The following is a 16,157-nucleotide window of genomic DNA, read 5'->3' on the forward strand; positions in this document are numbered from 1 at the left end:
GTTTGGCAAGGGGGACTACCAGTAGAAAAAGTAATCATGGATATAGGAGCAATTAAAATGGTGGTTGCTGTACAAATCATCAAGTTGGTCCAGAATGGAAATGAGGTTGATTCACTCAATATTTTCAAAGAACAACCCTGGATTTTTGCACAAAATGGAATAATATGCTCCTACTGACCTCCCCTAATTTTGGTAGAAGTTTTAAAGAAATATATAAAAGGGTTGTAGTGCAAAATGCACTCTGGACCAGAGAAGAAAAACTGAGTGTAGGGCTTAAAATATTTCATGAATGAAATATATTTTTGCATAAAAGTGATTTAAAAACATCACATGACATCTCCAAATTTTTCTGGAAATTTTAAGTGAATCTAGCAAATGGTTGTAGTTCAAATATGGCCATATAACCTTGAAAAACTATTTTCAAGAAGGTAAAGATCAAGCAATTAACTTAGTTAATTAGTTATACTGATAAAAGGAAAGTTTTTCTTGAGAGTTTAAACAAGTCCAATAACATATTTGAAAAGTTTTCTCTTTGGGAAAAACTCATCGGGAAGGAAATGATTTAAAAATCAAAATGGAGCTCAGAAATCCAAAGTTTTAATTCCTAGCAAAATTTTAATTTAATAAAACAAGGCCAAATTTTTGGGGTGTCGCAGTCACCATGTACACCGGAGAGGAGGCGGAAGAAGAACGACAAGACGGCGTCGATTTGCTAGAAGAGGGCCGGCTGTTGGCACTCAGCCGGTACACCATCTACCAGCAGAGCCTGCGCCGATACTACAACCGAAAATTCAAGCCAAGATCCTTCCAAGAAGGAGACCTTGTGCTCCGGCTGATCCAGCGAACAGCCGGCCAGCACAAGCTCTCGGCACCTTAGGAAGGCCCCTTCATCATCGGCAAGGTGTTGGGTAACGAATCCTACTACCACATCGACGCTCAGAAGCCTCGAGCACGCAAAAGAGATGACTCCGGCAAGGAGACGGAGCGACCATGGAATGCGAACCTCCTTCGAAGGTTTTACAGTTGATCCAGTATGTACCACGCCAACTTTTGTATTAAGTAAGAAGATTCTGGGTTCCCCGAGAAGAGCTCGGGGACTGCCCTCTTTTATCTATATGATAAGTACTACATCTATCATTTATGTCATTTCATTAATCTGTCTGGCACCGGGTTCGACCAGTCGACCCGGGGACTTGCCGCCTTGTACTATGAGATGCTTCCTGCGACCGGACAAGTAGTGTGTTGGCACCCTAGCTTTCTCCTGCAAAAGGCCGCAGCCTGCAGAGCAGCTGTTCGGTCGGCAGGAGTCAAGGCGAAAAGGGCACCTGCATGAAAAATGGCTAAGGACTTAAGGCATTTACATAGTCCAAGCCGGCTTCTCGCCTCACCAACCGGTTGCCGAGCAACCGGCCGGCCGGCTTCTACTTAACTTGCCAAGAAAACTCTAGCCGGCCAAGTACTTGCCTTCCCAAAAGTGGCTAAGTACTTGACCCAGCCATAGTCCGCAGAGCGGCTGTTTGGCTGGCAAGATGGCAACCAAGGGAAGGCGGCAAAGGAAAAAACCAAAAGAGTAGAAGGCAAGGAAAGGTAGAACTCGGATAAAATATTTACACATCAAAGGCCCTTGGACGACATCCAACATATTATGAGTTTATGTGTTTTGACGTACCGAAGGTTGTTCGGAGTCCCGGATGAGATCACGGACATGACGAGGAGTCTCGAAATGCTCGAGACATAAAGATTGATATATTGGAAGCCTATGTTTGGATATCGGAAGTGTTCCAGGTGAAATCGGGATTTTACCAGAAAACCGGGAGGTTACCGGAACCCCCCGGAAGGTACATGGGCCTTAATGGGCCTTAGTGGAAGAAGAGGAGAGGCGGCCAGGGCTGGGCTGCGCGCCCCTCCCCCTAGTCCGAATAGCACAAGGAGAGAGGGGGCCGGCACCCCCCTCCTTCTCTCTCTCTCCCTTCCCACCTCGCGAATCCTATTCCAACTAGGATTGGGGGAGAAGTCCTACTCCCGGAGGGAGTAGGACTCCTCCTGGCGCACCCTATGATGGCCGGCCGGCCTCCCCCTCTTGAACCTTTATATACGGAGGCAGGGGCACCCCTAGAGACACAAGTTAATCCACGTGATCATATTCTTTGCCGTGTGCGGCGCCCCCTTCCACCATAGTCCTCGATTATATTGTAGCGGTGCTTAGGCGAAGCCCTGCGACAGTAGTACATCAAGATCGTCACCATGCCATCGTGCTGACGGAATTCTTCCCCGACACTTTGCTGGATCGGAGTCTGGGGATCGTCATCGAGCTGAACGTGTGGTAGAACTCGGAGGTGCCGTAATTTCGGTGCTTGATCGGTCGGGCCGTGAAGACGTACGACTACATCAACCAAACGCTTCCGTTATCGATCTACAAGGGTACGTAGATCACACTCTCCCCTCTCGTTGCTATGCATCACCATGATCTTGCGTGTGCGTAGGAAATTTTTTGAAATTACTACGTTCCCCAACAGTGGCATCCGAGCCTAGGTTTTATGTGTTGATGTTATATGCACGAGTAGAACACAAGTGAGTTGTGGGCGATATAAGTCATACTGCTTACCAGCATGTCATACTTTGGTTCAGCAGTATTGTTGGACGAAGCGGCCCGGACCGACATTACGCATACACTTACGCGAGACCAGTTCTCCCGACGTGCTTTGCACATAGGTGGCTTGCGGGTGACAGTTTCTCCAACTTTAGTTGAACCAAGTGTGGCTACGCCCGGTCCTTGTGAAGGTTAAAACATCACCAAGTTGACAAACTATCGTTGTGGTTTTGATGCGTAGGTAAGATTGGTTCTTGCTTAAGCCCGTAGCAGCCACGTAAAACTTGCAACAACAAAGTAGAGGACGTCTAACTTGTTTTTGCAGGGCATGTTGTGATGTGATATGGTCAAGACATGATGCTAAATTTTATTGTATGAGATGATCATGTTTTGTAACCGAGTTATCGGCAACTGGCAGGAGCCATATGGTTGTCGCTTTATTGTATGCAATGCAATCGCGCTGTAATGCTTTACTTTATCACTAAGCGGTAGCGATAGTCGTGGAAGCATAAGATTGGCGAGACGACAATGATGCTACGATGGAGATCAAGGTGTCGCGCCGGTGACGATGGTGATCATGACGGTGCTTCGGAGATGGAGATCACAGGCACAAGATGATGATGGCCATATCATATCACTTATATTGATTGCATGTGATGTTTATCTTTTATGCATCTTATCTTGCTTTGATTGACGGTAGCATTATAAGATGATCTCTCACTAAATTATCAAGATAAAAGTGTTCTCCCTGAGTATGCACCATTGCCAAAGTTCGTCGTGCCCAGACACCACGTGATGATCGGGTGTGATAAGCTCTACATCCATCTACAACGGGTGCAAGCCAGTTTTTCACATGCAGAATACTCAGGTTAAACTTGACGAGCCTAGCTTATGCAGATATGGCCTCGGAACACTGAGATCGAAAGATCGAGCGTGAATCATATAGTAGATATGATCAACATAGCGATGTTCACCATTGAAAACTACTCCATTTCACGTGATGATCGGTTATGGTTTAGTTGATTTGGATCACGTGATATCTTAGAGGATTAGAGGGATGTCTATCTAAGTGGGAGTTCTTTAAGTAATTTGATTAATTGAACTTAAATTTATCATGAACTTAGTACCTGATAGTATCTTGCTTATGTATGTTTGATTGTAGATAGATGGCCCGTGCTGTTGTTCCGTTGAATTTTAATGTGTTCCTTGAGAAAGCAAAGTTGAAAGATGATGGTAGCAATTACACGGACTGGGTCCGTAACTTGAGGATTATCCTCATTGCTGCACATAAGAATTACGTCCTGGAAGCACCGCTGGGTGCCAGGCCTGCTGCTGGAGCAACACCAGATGTTATGAACGTCTGGCAGAGCAAAGCTGATGAATACTCGATAGTTCAGTGTGCCATGCTTTACGGCTTAGAATCGGGACTTCAACGATGTTTTGAACGTCATGGAGCATATGAGATGTTCCAGGAGTTGAAGTTAATATTTCAAGCAAATGCCCGGATTGAGAGATATGAAGTCTCCAATAAGTTCTATAGCTACAAGATGGAGGAGAATAGTTCTGTCAGTGAGCATATACTCAAAATGTCTGGGTATAATAATCACTTGATTCAGATGGGAGTTAATCTTCCAGATGATTGCGTCATTGACAGAATTCTCCAATCACTGCTACCAAGCTACAAGAGCTTCATGATGAACTATAATATGCAAGGGATGAATAAGACTATTCCCGAGCTCTTCGCAATGCTGAAAGCTATGGAGGTAGAAATCAAAAAGGAGCATCAAGTGTTGATGGTCAACAAGACCACTAGTTTCAAGAAAAAGGGCAAAGGGAAGAAGAAGGGGAACTTCAAGAAGAACAGCAAGCAAGTTGCTACTCAAGAGAAGAAACCCAAGTCTGGACCTAAGCCTGAAACTGAGTGCTTCTACTGCAAGCAGACTGGTCACTGGAAGCGGAACTGCCCCAAGTATTTGGCGGATAAGAAGGATGGCAAGGTGAACAAAGGTATATGTGATATACATGTTATTGATGTGTACCTTACTAGAGCTCACAGTAGCACCTGGGTATTTGATACTGGTTCTGTTGCTAATATTTGCAACTCGAAATAGGGACTACGGATTAAGCGAACACTGGCAAAGGACGAGGTGACGATGCACGTAGGAAATGGTTCCAAAGTCGATGTGATCGCGGTCGGCACGCTACCTCTACATCTACCTTCGGGATTAGTATTAGACCTAAATAATTGTTATTTGGTGCCAGAAGTGAGCATGGACATTATATCTGGATCTTGTTTAATGCGAGACGGTTATTCATTTAAATCAGAGAATAATGGTTGTTCTATTTATATGAGTAATATCTTTTATGGTCATGCACCTTTGAAGAGTGGTCTATTTTTGATGAATCTCGATAGTAGTAACACACATATTCATAATGTTGAAGCCAAAAGATGCAAAGTTGATAATGATAGTGCAACTTATTTGTGGCACTTTCGTTTAGGTCATATTGGTATAAAGCGCATGAAGAAACTCCATACTGATGGACTCTTGGAACCACTTGATTATGAATCACTTGGTACTTGCGAACCGTGCCTCATGGGCAAGATGACTAAAACACCGTTCCCCGGTACTATGGAGAGAGCAACAGATTTGTTGGAAATCATACATACGGATATATGTGGTCCGATGAATATTGAGGCTCGTGGCGGATATCGTTATTTTCTCACCTTCACAGATGACTTAAGCAGATATGGGTATATCTACTTAATGAAACATAAGTCTGAAACATTTGATAAGTTCAAAGAATTTCAGAGTGAAGTTGAAAATCATCGTAACAAGAAAATAAATTTTCTACGATCTGATCGTGGAGGAGAATATTTGAGTTACGAGTTTGGTGTACATTTGAAACAATGCGGAATAGTTTTGCAACTCACGCCACCCGGAACACCACAGCGTAATGGTGTGTGCGAACGTCGTAATCGTACTTTACTAGATATGGTGCGATCTATGATGTCTCTTACTGATTTACCGCTATCGTTTTGCGGTTATGCTTTAGAGACAGCAGCATTCACATTAAATAGGGCACCATCAAAATCCGTTGAGACGACGCCTTATGAACTATGGTTTGGCAAGAAACCAAAGTTGTCGTTTCTTAAAGTTTGGGGCTGCGATGCTTATGTGAAAAAGCTTCAACCTGATAAGCTCGAACCCAAATCGGAGAAATGTGTCTTCATAGGATACCCAAAGGAGACTGTTGGGTACACCTTCTATCACAGATCCGAAGGCAAGACATTCGTTGCTAAGAATGGATCCTTTCTAGAGAAGGAGTTTCTCTCGAAAGAAGTGAGTGGGAGGAAAGTAGAACTTGACGAGGTAACTGTACCTGCTCCCTTATTGGAAAGTAGTACATCACAGAAACCTGTTTCTACGACACCTACACTAATTAGTGAGGAAGCTAATGATAATGATCATGAAACTTCAGAACAAGATACTACTGAACCTCGTAGATCAACCAGAGTAAGATCCGCGCCAGAGTGGTACGGTAATCCTGTTTTGGAAATCATGCTATTAGATCATGATGAACCTACAAACTATGAAGAAGCGATGGTGAGCCCAGATTCCGCAAAATGGCTTGAAGCCATGAAATCTGAGATGGGGTCCATGTATGAGAACAAAGTATGGACTTTGGTTGACTTGCCTGATGATCGGCAAGCAATTGAGAATAAATGGATCTTCAAGAAGACTGACGCTGACGGTAATATTACTGTCTACAAAGCTCGACTTGTCGCAAAAGGTTTTCGACAAGTTCAAGGGGTTGACTATGATGAGACCTTCTCACCCGTAGCGATGCTTAAGTCTGTCCGAATCATGTTAGTAATTGCCGCATTTTATGATTATGAAATTTGGCAGATGGATGTCAAAACTGCATTCCTGAATGGATTTCTGGAAGAAGAGTTGTATATGATGCAACCGGAAGGTTTTGTCGATCCAAAGGGAGCTAACAAAGTGTGCAAGCTCCAGCGATCCATGTATGGACTGGTGCAAGCCTCTCGGAGTTGGAATAAACGCTTTGATAGTGTGATCAAAGCATTTGGTTTTATACAGACTTTCGGAGAAGCCTGTATTTACAAGAAAGTGAGTGGGAGCTCTGTAGCATTTCTGATATTGTATGTGGATGACATATTACTGATTGGAAATGATATAGAATTTCTGGATAGCATAAAGGGATACTTGAATAAGAGTTTTTCAATGAAAGACCTCAGTGAAGCTGCTTACATATTAGGCATAAAGATCTATAGAGATAGATCAAGACGCTTAATTGGACTTTCACAAAGCACATACCTTGACAAAATTTTGAAGAAGTTCAAAATGGATCAAGCAAAGAAAGGGTTCTTGCCTGTGTTACAAGGTGTGAAGTTGAGTCAGACTCAATGCCCGACCACTGCAGAAGATAGAGAGAAAATGAAAGATGTTCCCTATGCTTCAGCCATAGGCTCTATCATGTATGCAATGTTGTGTTGCTATAAGTTTAGCAGGGAGGTACCAAAGTAATCCAGGAGTGGATCACTGGACAGCGGTCCAGAACATCCTGAAGTACCTGAAAAGGACTAAGGATATGTTTCTCGTATATGGAGGTGACAAAGAGCTCATTGTAAACGGTTACGTTGATGCAAGCTTTGACACTGATCCGGACGATTCTAAATCGCAAACCGGATACGTGTTTACATTAAACGGTGGAGCTGTCAGTTGGTGCAATTCTAAACAAAGCGTCGTGGCGGGATCTACATGTGAAGCGGAGTACATAGCTGCTTCGGAAGCAGCAAATGAAGGAGTCTGGATGAAGGAGTTCATATCCGATCTAGGTGTCATACCTAGTGCATCGGGTCCAATGAAAATCTTTTGTGACAATACTGGTGCAATTGCCTTGGCAAAGGAATCCAGATTTCACAAGAGGACCAAACAGATCAAGAGACGCTTCAATTCCATCCGGGATCTAGTCCAGGTGGGAGACATAGAGATTTGCAAGATACATACGGAGCTGAATGTAGCAGACCCGTTGACTAAGCCTCTTCCACGAGCAAAACATGATCAGCACCAAAGCTCCATGGGTGTTAGAATCATTACTGTGTAATCTAGATTATTGACTCTAGTGCAAGTGGTAGACTGAAGGAAATATGCCCTAGAGGCAATAATAAATTATTATTTATTTCCTTATATCATGATAAAAGTTTATTATTCATGCTAGAATTGTATTAACCGGAAACATAATACATGTGTGAATACATAGACAAACTAAGTGTCACTAGTATGCCTCTACTTGACTAGCTCGTTAATCAAAGATGGTTATGTTTCCTAACCATGGACAAAGAGTTGTCATTTGATTAATGGGATCACATCATTAGTTGAATGATCTGATTGACATGACCCATTCCATTAGCTTAGCACCCGATCATTTAGTATGTTGCTATTGCTTTCTTCATGACTTATACATGTTCCTATGACTATGAGATTATGTAACTCCCGTGTGCCGGAGGAACACTTTGTGTGCTACCAAACGTCACAACGTAACTGGGTGATTATAAAGGTGCTCTACATGTGTCTCCAAAGGTACATGTTGGGTTGACGTATTTCGAGATTAGGATTTGTCACTCCGATCGTCGGAGAGGTATCTCTGGGCCCTCTCGGTAATGCACATCACTTAAGCCTTGCAAGCATTGCAACTAATGAGTTAGTTGCGGGATGATGTATTACGGAACGAGTAAAGAGACTTGCCAGTAACGAGATTGAACTAGGTATTGGATACCGACGATCGAATCTCGGGCAAGTAACATACCGATGACAAAGGGAACAACATATGTTGTTATGCGGTCTGACCGATAAAAGATCTTCGTAGAATATGTAGGAACCAATATGGGCATCCAGGTCCCGCTATTGGTTATTGACCGAAGACGTGTCTCGGTCATGTCTACATTGTTCTCGAACCTGTAGGGCCCGCACGCTTAAGGTTTCGATGACAGTTATATGATGAGTTTATACGTTTTGATGTACCGAAGGTTGTTCAGAGTCCCGGATGAGATCATGGACATGACGAGGAGTCTCGAAATGGTCGAGACATAAAGATTGATGTATTGGAAGCCTATGTTTGGATATCGGAAGTGTTCCGGGTGAAATCGAAATTTTACCGGAAAACCGGGAGGTTACCGGAACCCCCCGGAAGGTACATGGGCCTTAATGGGCCTTAGTGGAAGAAGAGGAGAGGCGGCCAGGGCTGGGCCGCGTGCCCCTCCCCCCTAGTCCGAATAGGACAAGGAGAGAGGGGGCCGGCGCCCCCTCCTTCTCTCTCTCTCTGTTCCCACCTCGCGAATCCTATTCCAACTAGGATTGGGGGAGAAGTCCTACTCCCGGAGGGAGTAGGACTCCTCCTGGCGCGCCCTATGATGGCCGGCCGGCCTCCCCCTCTTGAACCTTTATATACGGAGGCAGGGGCACCCCTAGAGACACAAGTTGATCCACGTGATCATATTCTTAGCCGTGTGCGGCGCCCCCTTCCACCATAGTCCTTGATTATATTGTAGCGGTGCTTAGGCGTAGCCCTGCGACAGTAGTACATCAAGATCGTCACCACGCCGTCGTGCTGACGGAATTCTTCCCCGACACTTTGCTGGATCGGAGTCCGGGGATCGTCATCGAGCTGAACGTGTGCTAGAACTCGGAGGTGTCGTAGTTTCGGTGCTTGATCGGTCGGGCCGTGAAGACGTACGACTACATCAACCAAACACTTCCATTGTCGATCTACAAGGGTATGTAGATCACACTCTCCCCTCTTGTTGCTATGCATCACCATGATCTTGCGTGTGCGTAGGAAATTTTTTGAAATTACTACGTTCCCCAACATAGAAGCATTTGAAATACTTAAGAAAGCATTGATCTCTGCACCTATTGTTCAGCCACCTGATTTGAATTTACCCTTTGAAATTATGTGTGATGCTAGTGATTATGCTGTAGGTGCTGTTCTAGGACAAAGAGTTGATAAGAAACTAAATGTTATTCAATATGCTAGTAAAACTCTAGACAATGCTCAAAGAAATTATGCCACTACCGAAAAAGAATTTTTAGCAGTTGTATTTGCTTGTGATAAGTTTAGACATTATATTGTTGATTCTAAAGTAATTATTCACACTGATCATGCTGCTATTAAATATCTTATGGAAAATAAAGATGCTAAACCTAGACTTATTAGATGGGTTCTCTTGCTACAAGAATTTGATTTGCACATTGTTGATAGAAAAGGAGCTGAGAACCCCGTTGCAGACAACTTGTCTAGGTTAGAAAATGTGCTTGATGACCCACTACCTATTGATGATAGCTTTCCTAATGGGCAATTAAATGTCATAAATGCTTCTCATACTGCTCCATGGTATGCTGATTATGCTAATTACATTGTTGCTAAGTTTATACCACCTAGTTTCACATACCAGCGAAAGAAAAAGTTCTTCTATGATTTGAGGCATTACTTTTGGGATGACCCACATCTTTATAAAGGAGTAGATGGTGTTATTAGACATTGTGTACCTGAGCATGAACAGGAACAGATCCTACACAAGTGTCACTCCGAAGCTTATGGAGGACACCATGCTGGAGATAGAACTGCACATAAGCTACTACAATCTGGTTTTTATTGGCCTACTCTCTTCAAGGATGCCCGTAAGTTTGTCTTATCTTGTGATGAATGTCAAAGAATTGGTAATATTAGTAGACGTCAAGAAATGCCTATGAATTATTCACTTGTTATTAAACCATTTGATGTTTGGGGCTTTGACTATATGGGACCTTTTCCTTCCTCTAATGGATATGCACATATTTTAGTTGCTGTTGATTATGTTACTAAGTGGGTAGAAGCTATTCCAACTAGTAGTGTTGATCATAACACTTCTATTAAAATGCTTCAAGAAGTTATTTTTCCAAGATTTGGAGTCCCTAGATATTTAATGACTGACGGTGGTTCACATTTTATTCATGGTGCTTTCCGTAAAATGCTTGCTAAATATGATGTTAATCATAGAATTGCATCTCCTTATCACCCTCAGTCTAGTGGTCAAGTAGAATTGAGTAATAGAGAACTCAAATTAATTTTGCAAAAGACTGTTAATAGGTCTAGAAAGAATTGGTCCTATAGAATTGCATATAAAAATCCTATGGGTATGTCTCCATATAAAATGGTCTATGGAAAAGCATGTCACTTACCTCTTGAACTAGAACAAAAGGCTTATTGGGCTATTAAAGAACTTAATTATGATTTTAAACTTGCCGGTGAGAAGAGGTTATTTGATATTAGCTCACTTGATGAATGGAGAACCCAAGCCTACGAAAATGCCAAGTTGTTTAAAGAAAAAGTTAAAAGATGACATGACAAAAGGATACAAAAGCGTGAGTTTAATGTAGGTGATTATGTATTGCTATACAACTCTCGTTTAAGATTTTTTTGCAGGAAAACTTCTCTCTAAATGGGAAGGTCCTTACGTTATCGAGGAGGACTACCGTTCCGGTGCCATAAAAATCAACAACTTCAAAGGCACAAATCCGAAGGTGGTGAACGGTCAAAGAATCAAACACTATATCTCAGGTAATCCCATAAATGTTGAAACCAATGTTATTGAAACCTTAACCCCGGAGGAATACATAAGGGACACTTTCCGGAACGTTTCAGACTCCGAAAAGGAATAGGTATGTGGTACGGTAAGTAAACCGACTCCAAAACAGTTTTTAAGGCAATATTTCTCCGTTTTGGAATATTTAGAAAAATAGAAAAATAAGCAGTAGTCTGGGAAGGACACGAGGGCTCCACGAGGGTGGAGGGCGCGCCCTACCCTACTGGGCGCGCCCCCTACCTCGTGGGCACCTCGTGCGCTTTCCGGACTCCGTTTTCATACACGACACATATTTTGGTCGGTAAAAATTCATTATATAATCTCCCAGGGGTTTTGACTCCCGTATCACGCAAAAATCTCCTGTCTTTGTTTCGAGCTGTTTTTTGTCAGGGTTGTCAAGGCCAGGCACTATGTCGTCTCCCTCCTCCTCCAACCATGAGGGCAACGATGCTTGGCTAATGAAGATAGAGCTGAAGAGAGAAGAACCTATGGAGATCAACAAGGATGAAGGGATCAAGAAGGCCATGGAGGACCAAGTTCCACCAACAGAAGACACCCTTCAACTGGATCACAATCTTCTTACCCCAACAGAAATTGAAGCTTTCAAGATGGTTGAGTTGGCTCGTATACAAAATAAGTATCTCACACGTGAAAAAATTTTGTTGAAGGAGCATATCATCGCACTCAAGGGCATTATCCGCAAGTTAGAAGACCTCCTACGCTCGATGTGCGACTATCCATCATCAACAACTCCACCAACAAAGAAGAATTGAGTATCTGGTATGGACACTCCACTTGGCAACTGCCAAGCTTGGGGGAGTGCCCCGGTATCGTATCACCATCACTTTTATCTTTACCGTTTTTCTTAGTTCGATCCTTTTGGTAATCTCTTGATCTAGTAGAATAAAAGTTCTTAGTATGATCTAGTCATGAGTTTTGCTTTATTATCCTTCTATGTAATCGAGTCCATGAGCTATATAATAAAGATTAGTGTTGAGTTAAGGGCTTGATTATTTTGCCATGATCCTAAGTGAATTAAAGAAAAGAGAAAGAAATAAAAAGAAATAAAAAGAAACAAAGAGATCATGTGAGTCTTATGGAGAGTAATGAGCTCACATAGAAAGAGTATGATGAATAAAAGTTGTTGAGGGTTGACAAACACAGTTTTGGTCATCGTTGCAATTAATAGGAAGTAATAAAGAAAGAGATGTCTTCACATATAAATACTATCTTGGACATCTTTTATGATTGTGAGCACTCATTAAAATATGACATGCTAAAGAGTTGACATTGGACAAGAAAGACAACGTAATGAGTTATGTTTTCTTACATCTGAGATGAATTATATTATCTTGGATCTTCCAACATGATGAGCTTGCCTTTCCCCCTCATGCTAGGCAAATTCATTGCACCAAGTAGAGATACTACTTGTGCTTCCAAACACCCTTAAACCAGTCTTGCCATAAGAGTCCACCATATCTACCTATGGATTGAGTAAGATCCATCAAGTAAGTTGTCATCGGTGGAAGCAATAAAAATTGCTCTTTAAATATGTATGATTGATTGGTGTGGACGAAATAAGCTTTATATGATCGTGTGATATGGAAGTAATAAAAGCGACAGACTGCATAATAAAGGTCCATATCACAAGTGGCAATATAAAGTGACGTTCTTTCGCATTAAGATTTTGTTCATCCAACCATAAAAGTGCATGACAACCTCTGCTTCCCTCTGCGAAGGGCCTATCTCTTACTTTTATCTCCTACATTGCATAAGAGTCATGGTGAGTTTCACCCTTCCTTTTTACACTTTATCCTTTGGCAAGCACAATATGTTGGAAAGATCATGGTATATATGGCTAATTGGATGTGAGTTTTCATGAACTATTACTGTTGACATTGCCCTTGAGGTAAAATGTTGGGAGGCAAAACTATAAGCCCCTATCTTTCTCTATGTCCAACTAAAACTCCATACCAATAAGTATTGCGTGAGTGTCAGCAATTGTGAAAGATTATATGATGGTTGAGTATGTAGACTTGCTGAAAAGCTCTTATACATTGACTCTTTCCTATGTTATGATAAATTGCAATTGCTTCAATGACTGAGGTTGTAATTTGTTAGTTTTCAATGAAGTTTACGATTCATACTAGATATTGTGATTGAATTATTACTCTAGCATTAGAGATCATATGACAAGAATTATATAAGTTGCTGTTCTAAGAATGATCATGATGCCCTCATGTCCGTATTTTATTTTTATCGACACCTCTATCTCTAAACATGTGGACATATTTTCCGAGTTCGGCTTTTCGCTTGAGGACAAGCCAGGTCTAAGGTTGGGGGAGTTGATACGTCCATTTTGCATCATGCTTTTATATCGATATTTATTGCATTATGGGCTATTATTAAACACTATGTCACAATATTTATGCCTATTCTCTCTTATTTTACAAGGTTTACATAAAGAGGGAGAATGCCGGCAGCAGGGATTCTGGGCTGGAAAAGGAGCAAATATTAGAGACCTATCCTACACAACTCCAAAAGTCCTGAAACTTCACGGAAGATGTTTTCCAAATATATAAAAAAATACTGAGAGCAAGAACTTCACCAGGGGGGCCACACCCTGCCCATGAGGGTGGGGGGCGCGCCCTACCCCCTGGGCACGCCCCCTACCTTGTGGGCCCCCTGCTGGCCCTCCGGTGGCCATCTTCTGCTATATGGAGTCTTTCGATGGAAAAAATCATAAGCCATCTTCTCGGATGAAACTCCGCCGCCACAAGGCGGAACCTTGGCGGAACCAATCTAGGGCTCTGGCGGAGCTGTTCTGCCTGGGAAACTTCCCTCCCGGAGGGGGAAATCATCGCCATCGTCCTCACCAACGCTCCTCTCATCGGGAGAGGGAAATCTCCATCAACATCTTCATCAGCACCTTCTCATCTCAAAACCCTAGTTCATCTCTTGTATCCAATTCTTGTCTCCAAGTCCGGGATTGGTGCTAGTAGGTTGCTAGTAGTGTTAATTACTCTTTGTAGTTGATGCTAGTTGGTTCAATTGGTGGAAGATCATATGTTCAGATCCTATATGCATATTAATACCCCTCTGATTATGAACATGTTTATGCTTTGTGAGTAGTTACTTTTGTTCCTGAGGACATGGGAGAAGTCTTGCTATTAGTAGTCATGTGAATTTGGTATTCGTTCAATATTTTGATGAGATGTATGTTGTCTCTCCTCTAGTGGTGTTATGTGAACATCGACTACATGACACTTCACCATTATTTGGGCCTAGAGGAAGGCATTGGGAAGTAATAAGTTGATGATGGGTTGCTAGAGTGACAGAAGCTTAAACCCTAGTTTATGCGTTGCTTCGTAAGGGGCTAATTTGGATCCATATGTTTCATGCTATGGTTAGGTTTACCTTAATACTTTTGTTGTAGTTGCGGATGCTTGCAATAGAGGTTAATCATAAGTGGGATGCTTGTCCAAGTAAGGGCAGTACCCAAGCACTGGTCCACCCACATACCAAATTATCAAAGTATCGAACGCGAATCATATGAGCGTGATGAAAACTAGCTTGACGATATTCCCATGTGTCCTCAGGAGCGCTCTACATCATATAAGAGTTTTTCCAGGCTTGTCCTTTGCTACAAAAAGGATTGGGCCATCTTGCTGCACCTTATTTACTTTTGTTACTTGTTGCTTGTTACAAATTATCTTATCACAAAACTATCTGTTATCACTTATTTCAGTACTTGCAGAGAATACCTTGCTGGAAACCGCTTATCATTTCCTTCTGCTCCTCGTTGGGTTCGACACTCTTACTTATTGAAAGGACTATGATAGATCCCCTATACTTGCGGGTCATCAGCTTCCGCCAGCTTCTTCAAGGCGGCGGCCTCCGCGTTGTCCGCCTCCGCCTTCTCCAGGCGGGCGGCCTCCTCGCGCGCCTCCCTCGCGTTCTGCTCCATCGACTCCCGGAGGTCGGCGGCCGGATCGATCCGCCGGGTGGTGGTGGAGGTCTCCACCGACCCCATGATGGAGGCAGCGGCCGACTTCTCAAGAGTGAGCGGGGCCCTAAATAAAGAGGAACGAAGTAGAGAAGACTCAGATGAGATCGACAAGAAAGGAGAAAGTACGAAGGAAGTCAGAAGTTACGCAGAAATCAGCGGCGGCGTCTTCACCACCTTGCGAAAGCGGTCGGCTTTCGCGGCCGCTTCGTCCCGCTTGGTTGCCGCAGCCGAGCCCCGGGTTTCTTCGGTCGGCTGCCAAACAGGCTCGGCGCAGCTCTGTGCTTATGCGCGCCGCCTCAGGCCGCCGGCGCGCCAGACGAGCTCGCGCCCTGCTGGTCGGAGCCCGGCTGGCAGCGCGGGACGACTTCCCCCGCGCCGGCATCTGGCCAGTCCTTGAGGCTGGCTCCGAGCCCGGAGCCGCCTGCGGCGCCGCCTCTTCCCTCGGCGTCGTCCTCCAAGGCCGCCACCACCAAGTCGAGGTCATCTACGTTGCTCTTCGCTCGGTCGGGGAGAAATTGACGCTCCAGCCCTGCGGCGCCGGCTGCGGCTGGAGGAGGGCGCTCTGTCCAAAGAGCCGGTTGGTCAGATCAGACAAATGGAACCTGGCAAAGAGGAAGAAAAATAGAAGGAAGGGAAAATTACCATAGGCGGGGGGTTGGCGCGGGAATACGGCTCCTTGCCAAACTGCCACTCCTTCGTGAGCTTGCAGTTCGCAAGGTAGTTCACCATGTGAGCTACCTCTGCGTGAGGCATCTCTTTGGTGCACAACCGGCTTGGATCCCGATGACCGCTCATCTGACTTATCATGTGAGGGCGGCCCTGGAGCGGGAGCACCCGGCGCGCCACGAAGGCGGACAGCAAGTCGGACCGGATTAGGCCCTCCGACTGCACCAGCACCCGGAGCCGTGCGA

The sequence above is a fragment of the Triticum aestivum genome, chromosome 7A (assembly GCF_018294505.1).
Source record: "Triticum aestivum cultivar Chinese Spring chromosome 7A, IWGSC CS RefSeq v2.1, whole genome shotgun sequence".
Classification (NCBI taxonomy): Eukaryota; Viridiplantae; Streptophyta; class Magnoliopsida; order Poales; family Poaceae; genus Triticum; species Triticum aestivum.